The sequence below is a fragment of the Schistocerca americana genome, chromosome 3 (genome assembly GCF_021461395.2).
Source record: "Schistocerca americana isolate TAMUIC-IGC-003095 chromosome 3, iqSchAmer2.1, whole genome shotgun sequence".
NCBI classification, from domain to species: domain Eukaryota; kingdom Metazoa; phylum Arthropoda; class Insecta; order Orthoptera; family Acrididae; genus Schistocerca; species Schistocerca americana.
The window spans coordinates 510,112,840-510,127,682 of NC_060121.1; positions in this window are offsets into that span (position 1 = coordinate 510,112,840).

Here is a 14,843-nt window from a genome sequence, read left to right on the forward strand (position 1 = left end):
CTTTCCAGTAAAGCTCAGCTCCCCTCCCTCGTAACTGCAGAAGGCGAATCACATTCTCGAAACCACGGAATATTCTCCCTCTCTACAGATTCTTCCAAACGCTGACCAACCATATCTTAGTCAATTGTCATCCAGCACGGAAACTTTGTGAGGAAATACCTATACTCGTACAATGGTACGCTTCTCAGTGCAAAAATCCTCGGAAATAACCCAGCCCGCATGGTTTCCAAGGTAAAGCTTTCTCGTTCCTCTCTGCTGTGTCAAAGAGTTTCAGTTTCCGGAGTATTATTATAGGGTTATTCTTACGCCCCGCTACAATACTGGCCGGCCGCCGCTGTATTGTGGCTTCAGTGTTCAGGTGCCCCGACCATCAGTCTTGGCTACTTCCTGAGTTAAGAAGGCCAATCACACCTGTGTGAGCTTTTTCACCCAGGGCTTGAGTTACGCATGCCATTTCATTTCCACCGACATTCCAACCTTTGCTAGTATAGGCAATCATTCATTATGCCATTTTGATAATAAAGACTCTCCATCACCTATCTTGCAATAAGCGTTAACCACTATCTACAAGGTATATGTGACAATGTTAGTTTTGTTTAATTATTTATATATATGATGTACAACCTAACAAATGATACCTAATTCCGGTTGTAAATCACGGCAAAGTATGTAGATGAGTGCGTGTAATGTGCGAAATTATAGCCACCTGACAAGTTGTGGCTCAGTTTTCGATAATCGTTCTCTGAATCTAGGTTTGGGCAGTTGGTTTATATATTTTTTTGTAGTCTCTGTGCATGTCACAACTGTTGTTGTTGTTGTGGTCTTCAGTCCTGAGACTGGTTTGATGCAGCTCTCCATGCTACTCTATCCTGTGCAAGCTTCTTCATCTCCCAGTACTTAATGCAACCTACATCATTCTGAATCTGCTTAGTGTGTTCATCTCTTGGTCTCCCTGTACAATTTTTACCCTCCACGCTGCCCTCCAATGCTAAATTTGTGATCCCTTGATGCCTCAGAACATGTCCTACCAACCGATCCCTTCTTCTTGTCAAGTTGTGCCACAAACTCCTCTTTTCCACAATTCTATTCAATACTTCCTCATTAGTTATGTGATCTACCCATCTAATCTTCAGCATTCTTCTGTAGCACCATATTTCGAAAGATTCTATTCCCTTCTTGTCCAAACTACTTATCGCCCACGTTTCACTCCCATACACGGCTACAATCCAAACAAATACTTTCAGAAACGACTTCCTGACACTTAAATCTATACTCGATGTTAACAAATTTCTCTTCTTCAGAAACGCTTTCCTTGCCATTGCCAGTCTACATTTTATACACTCTCTACTTGACCATCATCAGTTATTTTGCTCCCCAAATAGCAAAACTGCTTTACTACTTTAAGCGTCACATTTTCTAATCTAATTCCCTCAGCATCACCCGACTCGATTCGACTACATTCCATTATCCTCGTTTTGCTTTTGTTGATGTTCATCTTATATCCTCCTTTCAAGACACTGTCCATTCCGTTCAACTGCTCTTCCAAGTTCTTTGCTGTCTCTGACAGAATTACAGTGTCATCGGCGAACCTCAAAGTTTTTATTTCTTCTCCATGGATTTTAATACTTACTCCAAACTTTTCTTTTCTTTCCTTTATTGCTTGCTCAATATACAGATTGAATAACATCGGGGAGAGGCTAAAACCCTGTCTCACTCCCTTCCCAACCACTTCTTCCCTTTCATGTCCCTCTACTCTTATAACTGCCATCTGATTTCTGTACAAATTGTAAATAGCCTTTCACTCCCTGTGTTTTACCCCATCCTCATTCAATTACATATTTGCAGACGTGCACTTTTATAAATTACTGAACAAAACAAAGCTAGACTGTTACAGAAGCCGCCAAAAATGTTCGTACTTAGGAGTCGGTCAGTGCACCTAATGGCCAGACTGGCGATTTTATGCAAGAGAAGCTATTCTCAGATTTACAGAGATGGAGGTGTATTAACAGGTGACACTTGATGCCGTTTATCCGAACTGCCAGCGCCGATGTGGCTGCCGCGTTATCGACCCAAGACATCTCGGCAGTGAGAACCTGCTCCTGAGCGAACTGCACCTGCGGCCGGCCGTGTGGGGCAGGGCGGAGAGTCGGCCCCTCCCCGCCGCTGCCTCCGAGGGACCGGCCCTCCGGTGTACATATTTTTAATTAAATCTGGCCGTGTACACGCCGTGAAAACCTGCGAGCCTGTTAATTAGTTTCCACGTGGGGGCGAGGGAGTAGAGGCTGTGTTTGTACACCACGCCTCCTCTCGCGCTTTCCCGCCCCTATCCGTGTCCCTGCGCTCTTTTCCTCGCCTCCATCTCTCTCTCGCTGTTCCGTCTCGTTGCACCGCCCCGCTTGCAAACACAGACTTCATTCTATTAAATGACACTTTTAGTTAAGTGGAGCGGTGAGTTTTCAATTAAGGTATGCTAATCGACCCCGCCACTTTATACACGCCCCATTTTTTCCCGTATTCGTAAGTCAGGCTGCGCGAGGCCGCGCAGCCCGCTATTAAGTCTATAAATTCCGTTTCTAAACGCCCTCTTGTGAAATCGTGCCGAGGGTTCCGAAGACAGGTCAAACGTCGCCCTGACGTCTCCCTGAGACGTCACCTCGTGCTAGTCGCGTGTACAGATCAGTTGTGTGCGGTTGCTATTTTCTGAAACACTTTTTCTTTTTATCTTCGTACTGACCAACTAGGGTCACGTAACAACTTCAGTTCCTCTTCCGTCTTCATTGTTTCCTATTTCTCCACTACTCGTTCATCTTATTTCAATTCGAACTTTTCCTTTCTACTGTCCTTGTTGTTACCGATTTTTCATTTTTTCCGTCTAGAAAGTTTTCTAAATTTGGTACTTGATTCTCAAAAATGTTATTTACAATTATTTGACGATTTATTTTAAGTCATTCTTGTTCAGGCATGAAAGTCAAGCGCCTGCACGACGATCAGGAACAGTAGAGGAGAGGGGGCTGTGAAGAAGACGTCAGCTAATACTAAGCTTGTAAGTAGGCTGTTTAGGTTTCTATGTTGGTAACGCCACGTAGCGCTCTGTATTAAAATCACTGGCTGTGCTGTGTGGAGTCTGTGGCTGGTTGGCATTGTTGGAATATTCGGTATTGTAGTGCTGGGAAGTTGGATGTGAACAGCGCGTAGCGTTGCGCAGTTGGAGGTGGGGAGAGAGATGGCAGAGTTTTGAGAGCGGTCGATCTGGACGTCTGCCCGTCAGAAAAAGGAAATTTGTAAGACTGGATGTCATGAACTGATGTATATATTAGGAGTTTTGAATACTATTAAGGTAAATACATTGTTTGTTCTCTATCAAAATCTTTAATTTGCTAACTATGCCTATCAGTAGTTAGTGCTTTCAGTAGTTAGAATCCTTTATTTAGCTGGCGGTATTGGCGCTCGCTGTATTGCAGTAGTTCGAGTAACGTAGATTTTTGTGAGGTAAGCGATTCATGAAAGGTATAGGTTATTGTTTGTCAGGGCCATTCTTTTGTAGGGATTACTAAAAGTCAGATTGCGTAACGCTAAAAATATTGTGTGTCAGTTTAGTGTTGATCAGAAGTAGTAAAGAGAGTAATGTCTGAGTACGTTCAGTTCTGCTCAGCTGTTTGAAAATCAAATAACGTAAGAGGTTTACCTGCATAGTAATTCATAATTTTCTAAGGGGAGGCTTCGCGCTGATCGACCCCTCTCTAGGATGACACCGAGACAGCAGCGGCCTCGAGGCGAAGAGATCATGAACGCCGCGCTGCGTGGCCGCGGCCAAGTTGAAGACTAGCCATTCTACGAGCTCTACAACAGCGACTTAGGAACTGCATTAGGCGTTGTATATACTGAAGAGATTTTTTTATTTTGTCTGTCGCTCATTGCTTGCGACACACCATCGTAAATTCTCAAAGTTAAGTACTGTCATTTATCTTACTGTAATAATAATTCATTAATACGATTTGCTTGAATTGTTGTCTAGCGATCTGAGAAAGCAGGTTTTCTAGGCACCCTATATTCGACGAGTAGACAGGAAACAACAATTCTCTTATTTCTGTAATCCATGCTTTTGCTGTTTTCATTTTCCAGAAATCAGGAATAATTATTTTGTTAGCCTATTCTCATTCATTCGGTAGAAACGTGGAAAGAAGATAAATATTTGCTTTGCCATTACTTCTGATATATCATTTATACCTGAATCAACACAGCGTGGAAACTGAGACGTACCACATGGGATGCTCACCCATCCACTGGAACTACCGCACTAGCGCTGTATTACTCCAGTGCTGAAAATGCAATTTCAGCGTGGTAGAAGTCCAGCCGCACATAGGTGTGTCGCTTAATGAGATCTGTCGCATTGTCACGGGTTGTTTAGGACTTACACCCGTAGGTAAATCCACTGCCTTGCTGGCATAGTCCCTCGTGAAATTACGCGGGAGATAGCAGTTAGGTATGGGAAGAGTAAGGCGGTCTCTGCGGAAGCTCACCCTTTATATGGCAGCTGGAAACAAGAAAGATCTTATTGACAACTGCTGAACCTCTTACGGGAACACCGTAGTGAGAAAGTATCTTAAAATGGCGGAGGAAATGTCAGCATTTCGAGAAATGGATGTTTCCGAAGGAAGAGCTCCCTTCTGGCCAGTCGGAGGAGTGAACAATATGGAAGGCTCTCAACAGACTACGCTCTTATACCGCGAGATGTAAGACCAAGATGCAGAAGTAGGGCCTTCCGGTGGAGTCAGTTTTTTGCAAGTGTGGTGCTGCGCAGACTAGCAACCATATACTACAGTGTAATTCATCTCCAGCCACACGCGCCACGAGAGACCTGATTACGGAGACACCGAATTCACTCGACGTGGCCGACTTCTGGTCAAAAAATGTATAAACTGATGTTATATATTTTGTTCTCCTGACACTATAACAAATAAATTTACCAAATTCTCCATTTTGTAATTGTACCGAACAGTCAGTCTTTCAAGTACCTGTATTATGTGTAGCTAATAAATCATAGTTAAGCATTCAAATGCATATAAACATTCTGGTCTTGCCACTGTACTTCATATAAAATTAAAATTTGGTATTTGAGGTATACATTTTTTTTTGTAGAATTTTTTTTGTCAAATCATATGTTCTTTCCGTTTTATTGGCACTTACATCTAATGCAGATCTGCCTAGCCCATCATGCTGTACAGTTCCTCGAAGACATTTAAATTTGATAACCCGATCTTTTCTATCTATGAGTGTTTCTATGTGTTTTGGAGCATCTTTTATATCTATCATGAATTTTATTTTTCAGTTGTAAGTTTGAGACCAGTTCGATTCGCTACTTTTACAGAAGATTTATTTGAGAATTTATTCTGTCAGATTTTCTAAAAATACTGCAAAATCTGTTCGACTGTATATTCATTCTCTACCGGTTTCAATTGCACAAACCATCTTCGCGTGAGAAAAAACGGTGTACACCGATGGATCAAAAATACATTTTCGTCAAAAATGACGCAACCAAATGCAGAACTTACATAACTGTCATAAGAGTCTCTCTGAACAAAATCCATATAAATGTTCTGTCTGTTAGCCTAATTATAGTAATGTATACTTGGTGAGAGCTTCACACTTAATAACTGAGAACGGGAAGCACTGTTGTTATTATACTACCGCATCCTGCACACGTCTTACACAAACATTCATAGATAGCTCAAGTCATCTGGAATTTTCACTCTTTGGATGGTGTCGAAGTACATGTCACAAGTAAGAACTTCTCAGGAATAAATACTGGACTAATTTTTATTTAATTTGAGTTACAAACATTTTCCTGAGTATTTTGATTGCATGTAGGCAGGAGAGTTTCCTTCATTCTGCAACAGTTTGTTCTTTCCAATTTAGGTGTTCATCCAAGATTCTACCTTGATCTTTCACTGTTTTTGGAACTGTAATTGTACTTCAAGAAGAAGCGGTGGCGGATCTGTTTCACAGAAATGTCCACTAATCAACTTTCTGTGTGATATGAGGATGATGAGTGACTTCTTAGGGAGTAGCTTAACACCCAGGTTCTGTGCCCATCGCAATAAATAAATATCGTCGTACATACCTAATACGGCAACAGCAATGTTCTTAGGGCTGACACTGACGTACAACTGGATATCGTCATCATTTAGGTGGTTGTTAAAAGAGTGAAGTACAGATGAAATGTCTTTGATGTATAGCGAGAAAAAAGCTTATGTGCTGATTTTACTCGTGCAGTATACTGATCGTTTCGACGTTTAACCAACTTATCTGAGAATACTAATTTAAGACTATTCTTTACAAACGACACACAACATTCGAACACATCCACAGCACAATACAGTTCAATACAAAAATTACAATGCAGTGGATGCTCCGAATGAAATATGATGAAAGAAAAGGAACTTTTTAAATACACTAAAACGAGCGAGTTGATGCTTTCTGGACCGACCTTTACGAAAAGTCCATGATGTCTAGCCACTTGTATCAACGTCATCGACGACAGACTTGCAATATTTATTTATTTACTTATTTCATCTGTTAGGATATTGGCCTTCAGCCTTTCTCATACATCTAAGCCAGAATCATTAGTGAGCCAACATTACAACATGTTCAGTACACGGTTCAGTCACATTAATGTGTCCATCACTATGGTCGACGTCAACGTACAATAACCACTCACACACGACAGGTAGCAGCACTAGCAGTGGAGAGTATGTAAAGCATGTCTGGTGGATTTGGAAAACTCTACAGTCGTTGTCGTAAAGCAGAAACTGAGCGATCTATTTGATGTCCAGAAGGGCATGGTCATTGGCTTTCAGCCCAAAGGAGGCAGGAATACCGAAACGGCCTGGTTAGTAAACTGTTAGTTTACCACAGTGGTTAAAGTATAAGCGCATGGCAAAATGGCGCTATCCAAAACCGGTTCCGAGGCAACTGTGGTACACAACGGGCCATAGATGATAAGGGTGAGCGATGGCTGCGGGGATGTGTGCGGGCGAATAGACCGAAAACTGTTGAGCAACTGACCGTCCAGATGGACCAAGGGGCTACCAACAGCGTCTCCTCAACACCCGTTCGGTGACCATTGCTGCGTATGGGCCTCTGCAGCAGGCGCCTGGATTCATGCACCCATGCTGACTGCTGTTCGTCGGCGGCGAAGGCTGGAATTTGCACGACAGTACCCCAGCTCGACGTCCACTGAATGGCGACAGGTGGCCTTTTCAGATGAATCGCGTTTTACGCTTCATCACGCAAAGGCCGTTGACTTTTACGGCGTGAAACGGCTGATATCAAACACCTTGCAGCAATAGTTGGAAGGTTCCAGGCCGGAGGGCACTCCCTGTGTGATCTGCTCATTCTGTAATCCACAATGAATCAACCCAAGTTTGCATCTCTCCTTGGGGACCATGTCCACTTCTACATGCAGTTTGTTTTTCCTCGGCACGATGGCACCTACCAGCAGGACAACGCAACGTGTCACACAGGTCTCAGTGTATGTACCTGGTTCGGCGAGCATTAGGACGAGTTTACCACACTCCCCTGGCCACCAAACTCACCGGATTTAAAACCAATATACAATCCGTGCCACCAATTGGATCGGGCTGTTTGCGCCATGGTTTCTCAACCGGAGCTGGCTATGGCACGGGAGTTGGCGTGGCTCCACATTCCCGTCGGTATCATCCACAACCTCAATGATTCTTTTACTGCACGCTTTGCAGCGGTTCGCGCTGCAAAAGCTGGTTATTCGGGCTTTTAACAGATGGTCACATTAATATGACTCGACAATGTTTTTGAGCAGTATGAAATAACAACAACAACAATAATAATAATAATAAAAAATCTAGTAATGAATATACATAATTTGAGAAAAGTTAGTTTTAATAATATAGCGTTAAGCAGTTTTCTCATCATGTTCTTGACGAATGTGATTAGTGGTATCTCACAGAAATGTGAGGCAATACCACAGAAAAAATCAAGTGTAAAGGAAAAGTCACCTAGCCTTAGAGGGCGTGATACGTAATAGACTGAGATCAGCAGATGGGATGGAAGGTAGAAAACTGAAGTAGGAAAGGATGAGAGAAGCTTGAATAGTGTTGACAGTGTAGCAGAGATTGGAGAGAAGGAAAGCATCTGCAATATGCCCAGAGTGTCTGATGATAACGGAAAAAGCTTTAACCTGCACTTGAACACTTGAATGCAGAGCAGTTTTATGTGAAACACAGGCTAAAGGGTAGTTTGTTCCAGAGCTGTGTGGCTGAAACGGAGAAGTAAATTTAGAAAAAAATTACTATTATGCTCGGCTACAGCCAAAATACCGCACGTATCTAACTTTAAATTGCAGTTATTGCATGATGACAGATGTCTGATTTGTGACGAGTGACTAAGGAACCGATGAAGAAAACACAGCGCATGAAAATCACGTCACTTATCCGTTCACATACACTCTAACTCAGCGTAGCAAGATCTGACACGATCAAACAATCGAATACCTTACACGTACACTGAAGTGGCAAAGAAACTGGTGTAGGTACGCTTATTCAAATACAGAGATACACTATGTGATCAACAGTATCCGGTCACCCACAAAAACATATGTTTTTCATATTAGGTGCATTGCGCTGCACCTACTGCCAGGTACTCCATATCAGCGACCTCAATAGTCATTAGACATCGTGAGAGAACAGAATGAACGTTCTCGCTTCCCACGCCCGGGTTCCCGGGTTCGATTCCCGGCGGGTTCAGGGATTTTCTCTGCCTCGTGATGACTGGGTGTTGTGTGATGTCCTTAGGTTAGTTAGGTTTAAGTAGTTCTAAGTTCTAGGGGACTGATGACCATAGATGTTAAGTCCCATAGTGCTCAGAGCCATTTGAACCATTTTTGAACTTGTGTCATAAGTCTGTACGCAAGATTTCCACGCTCCTGAACATCCTTAGGTCCACTGTTTCCGATGTGATAATGAAGTGGAAGGCCGTGCATTATGAACAGGTGCTCGATCGTGTTGAAAGACGCAAGCGCCATACCCGAATTGCTCTTCAACACAGTGGGAAGCAAGGAGGTGCTTAAATCATCAATGTTGGCCTGTGCTGTGATAGTGTCACGCAAAACAATAAGGGTTACAAGCCCCCTCCATGAAAATCACGACCACATCATAACACCTCCGCCTCCGAATTTTGCTGTTGGCATTACATACGCTAGCAGATGATGTTCATCGGTCATTCGCCATACACACAACTTGCCATCGGATCGCCACATTGTATACCGTGATTCGGCACTCCACACAACGTTTTTCTACTGTTCAGTCGTTCAATGTTTGCGCTCCTTACACAAAGCGAGGCGTCGTTTGACATTTACCGGCGTGATTTGTGCCTATGAGCAGCCGCTCCACCATGAAATCCAAGTTTTCTCACTTCCCGCCTAACTGTCATAGTACTTGCAGTGGATCCTGATGCAGTTTGGAATTCCTGTATGATGGTCTGGATAGATGACCGCCTATTACAGATTATGACCCTCTTCAACTGTCGGCGGTCTCTGTCAATCAACAGACGAGGTCGGCCTGTACGCTTTTGTGTTGTACGTGTTCAGAATTGCTGCAGAATGGCTACAGGAATACTCTTCTGAGTTGAAATAGTTCCGCTGGCCACCAAACTTCCCAGACATTATCATTATTGAGCATATTCGGGATGCCTTGCAGCGCGCTGTTCAGAAGAGATCTCCATCCCCTAGTATTCTTACTGATTTATGGTGTCAGTTCCCTCCAGCACTACATCAAACGTTAGTCGAGTCCATGCCACTTCGTGTTGCGGCACTTCTGCGCCCTCGCGGGGGCCTTACACGATATGAGGCAGGTGTACCAGTTCCTTGGGTCTTCAGTGTATCTTACACAGGCTGTTATGGCTAGTTATAGTCGTTCAAAATTTACATTATTCACTATACTCACACGGAAACCACAGAAAATACTGCTTTTGCATAAAATAAAATAAAATAAAATATCCCAGTTCTATTTTTAAACGCGAATAGTTATCTCAGCAGGCTCAGGGTTTCCAGTAATTGTGCAGTTTCTTTCCTAAGCGAAAATAAAATGTAAGAGTTATTACCAGAGACGGGAAGTTTATAAAATATAGATAGAAAAAGGTGACATGGAAAAACCTTACATACTCCAGAGCGAGATTTTCACTCTACAGCGGAGTATGCGCTGATATGAAACTTCCTGGCAGATTACAGCTGTGTGCCGGACCGACACTCGAACTCGGGACCTTTGCCTTTCGCGAGCAAGTGCTCTACCAACTGAGCTACCCAAGCACGACTCACGCCCCGTCCTCACAGCTTTACTTCTTCCAGTACCTCGTCTCATACCTTCCAAACTTTACAGAAGCTCTCCTGCGAACCTTGCAGAACTAGCACTCCTGAAAGAAAGGATATTGCGGAGACATGACTTAGCCGCAGCCTGGGGGATGTTTCCAAAACGAGATTTTCACTCTACAGCGGATTGTGCCCTCGAAAGGCAAAGGTCCCGAGTTCGAGTCTCGGTCCGCCACACAGTTTTAATCCACCAGAAAGTTTCACCTTATATACTGCCTATTTATTTACTAGATTGCCGTATTTAGATAACCACACAATCATTGTATTTATGTTAGCATCGTGCGGTATCTTATTTTTTAAGTAACTTTACATTTTTAAACAAAATGCTAATTATATTTCACAGAAAAGGAAAATGTAGCTTGGAAGGCTATGTATTAAAATGCCTTCTTGGCCTATTGGCTGCACATGACAACCAAACGCTTTTTAAAATTTTTTGGAGTCATGTTGAGACTCCTGTCAGATAATACATTTTTATCTGACGAAATGACCTGTCAATGTCTGCAGAAGTAACTGGATCAGGTCTAAAACATGTAACTATTGTAGGGTCCATTTGTATTGCAACTGAACTGACACCTTGAAGAATTTTTGAAATATTTCTAAGATTGTGAAGATCAGTATTTAAGTAAAATATCGTTTTACACTTTTCCCTAACTAATGAGCCCCATTCCCTTGGCATACCATCCAGTCTTTGCACTACAATCTCCACGATTTTCACCCACTTCGTCAAAGGCTACCCTGTTTCTTGGAGAGCCGGCCACAGTGGCCGAGCAGTACTAGGCGCTACAGTCTGGAACCGCGCGTCCGCTACGATCGGAGGTTCGAATTCTGCCTCGGGCATGGATGTGTGTGATGTTCTTAAGTTAGTTAGGTTTAAGTAATTCTAAGTTCTAGGGGACTGATGATCTCAGAAGTTAAGTCCCATAGTGCCCAGAGCCATTTGTTCCTTGGAGATCACTTGTGGCAGGAAACCAAACTCGGACGCAATGGAGATTAAGCCATTTCTCACTTCCAAAGAATCGTGGTGAGATATTTTTTGCTTCTACAACTGGAGATGCTTCTAAACTGCTGCTGAAATCCACGTTCCCCATGATAGGTTGAGGAGGCAGAAGTATATCTGGTGCAGTGTCTTGAAATGTCTGAATGCTTCACGGGGCTTTCAAAAAAATCTTCTTAGTACTGCAAATCAATTTGACGACGTACTGAACAAGCTTCGTATATCCTCTGACACCCTGTTAAAACCATGTGCTATACAGGTCACGTAAACCCCGTTTGGAAATAACACCTTAAAAGTTTTGCCCGAGCCTATTTGATGTATGGCCCATGGTCTGAATGAAAGGTAGTACATTGTTGTATTGAATTTCTTGAGGCCACAGTTACTGTAATTAATTGATAAATAACTTTTTCCGGACATTCTGTTTTAAGTAGTGCTTCACCTTCTGCTGGATCTAATGGTTCTGCTACGACAATGACAATAAAACGACCCGTGGAATAAGTGACTCGTCGATTGAAATCTAGATCTTTTTTATTTCGTCTTTAATTATTTTCATTACTTCATCGTAACATTCACTTAATTACACTCCTGGAAATTGAAATAAGAACACCGTGAATTCATTGTCCCAGGAAGGGGAAACTTTATTGACACATTCCTGGGGTCAGATACATCACATGATCACACTGACAGAACCACAGGCACATAGACACAGGCAACAGAGCATGCACAATGTCGGCACTAGTACAGTGTATATCCACCTTTCGCAGCAATGCAGGCTGCTATTCTCCCATGGAGACGATCGTAGAGATGCTGGATGTAGTCCTGTGGAACGGCTTGCCATGCCATTTCCACCTGGCCCCTCAGTTGGACCAGCGTTCGTGCTGGACGTGCAGACCGCGTGAGACGACGCTTCATCCAGTCCCAAACATGCTCAATGGGGGACAGATCCGGAGATCTTGCTGGCCAGGGTAGTTGACTTACACCTTCTAGAGCACGTTGGGTGGCACGGGATACATGCGGACGTACATTGTCCTGTTGGAACAGCAAGTTCCCTTGCCGGTCTAGGAATGGTAGAACGATGGGTTCGATGACGGTTTGGATGTACCGTGCATTATTCAGTGTCCCCTCGACGATCACCAGTGGTGTACGGCCAGTGTAGGAGATCGCTCCCCACACCATGATGCCGGGTGTTGGCCCTGTGTGCCTCGGTCGTATGCAGTCCTGATTGTGGCGCTCACCTGCACGGCGCCAAACACGCATACGACCATCATTGGCACCAAGGCAGAAGCGACTCTCATCGCTGAAGACGACACGTCTCCATTCGTCCCTCCATTCACGCCTGTCGCGACACCACTGGAGGCGGGCTGCACGATGTTGGGGCGTGAGCGGAAGACGGCCTAACGGTGTGCGGGACCGTAGCCCAGCTTCATGGAGACGGTTGCGAATGGTCCTCGCCGATACCCCAGGAGCAACAGTGTCCCTAATTTGCTGGGAAGTGGCGGTGCGGTCCCCTACGGCACTGCGTAGGATCCTACGGTCTTGGCGTGCATCCGTGCGTCGCTGCGGTCCGGTCCCAGGTCGACGGGCACGTGCACCTTCCGCCGACCACTGGCGACAACATCGATGTACTGTGGAGACCTCACGCCCCACGTGTTGAGCAATTCGGCGGTACGTCCACCCGGCCTCCCGCATGCCCACTATACGCCCTCGCTCAAAGTCCGTCAACTGCGCATACGGTTCACGTCCACGCTGTCGCGGCATGCTACCAGTGTTAAAGACTGCGATGGAGCTCCGTATGCCACGGCAAACTGGCTGACACTGACGGCGGCGGTGCACAAATGCTGCGCAGCTAGCGCCATTCGACGGCCAACACCGCGGTTCCTGGTGTGTCCGCTGTGCCGTGCGTGTGATCATTGCTTGTACAGCCCTCTCGCAGTGTCCGGAGCAAGTATGGTGGGTCTGACACACCGGTGTCAATGTGTTCTTTTTTCCATTTCCAGGAGTGTAATATTTTCGCAAACTGGACTCACTGCCCAATACCTACTTGGAAAATTCCAGGAACACATTTTGAGGATGAAAATTCCGGATATTCCTTACTCTACGCATGAAAATATTGTAGGGACTTTTACACTATGAGTAATTCCGCTGTAACGCGGCTAAAGCGTAGATTACTTTATTTCTTGTATTACGCGGCCGTAGGATTTTAATGAGATTGGCACAATTGTGGAAGGTTGTGTGTTTGTATCATGGCCAGTAACACTTTGCATAGAACGACCGCATGTGTAGTCTTTCTTCTTTTTAAATATAAAAATAAATAAATAAGAATGACTTTCATTTTGAGTTAAGTTCTGATCCGCCTCGACAATGGCTGGTAAGATACCGTTGGAATAAATCAGTTCTAGATTTAACAATGATACGCTTGTACCCCATAAATCTTCAAGAATATTCGAGTCGCCAGAGTGTGGGGTTGTGGATAGGTAGGTCAGTGAAGGGAGGGCGGCTTCCTAAATCAATCATTCTTTTGCTCGAGTATGGTTTGGGTCGAGCCCTTCATAGCGGTAAGCAATATACGAATAGGTACATATGTTTATTTAGACATCATTGGAACATTCATTTTCTCTTTAGCTCACGTGGCGATTAATTTAAACACGTTTGAAAGAACCGCAGTAAGAAACACGCTCTGTTGTATAAGGAAGGATAGGAGATTCCTGAGCGCCTACCTTCCATTTTTCTACTTGTGCGTCCGCGTCGTACTGACCGTAAGCCAAGGCACACTTTGGAACGCTCCCGTTGCTGCAGCTTTCATGAGGCCAAATTATGTCCTTGTACAGCCACCTCATCCATTATAGATCAAGCCCGACAGGATGTGTTTCTCCAGCCATATAAGTCGTGCCAAACTAATTGGACGCTCTTATCCGTTACGGAAAAGCGATATAAGGAGATAAAGAGGGCTGTTCTCTTTTCTGGCCACGTTAAAATTCATGTCAATAGCAGAAGCGATCGCTCTCATACGGTTTCTTTGACAGTGACGTATCTGTTCGGTAGTGTTATCTGAAACGCAGCATTGAGCGGTAATGTTTTGTGATGGTCAATGGATTTGGTGGCTAGTAGAAACTTTGTTAATCTCTACATTGTGGTTACACGGAGTTATGAAGTTTCCTGGCAGCTACTCTACTGTCCAAAAATTAAGAACCATCAGAGAAAAAGGAAAACAGAAAAATAAAAAATAAACAGCCACTGTCAGTGACAGGATGTTTCAGGTAACTTGTTTCTCTCTGTAACTTACAAAATAATAAATGAAATGAATATTTATTTAGATATGAAAATTAAAGAAGTGCTACTGTTTCTGAGGAGTTATGAGCGTAGTTTATTTAGTTATTTTCCAGCGAGTGAAACTTTCGAGTTTTTATCTGCTAAATGAGACTTACTTGTCAAAAGTCCATATTACTTCTA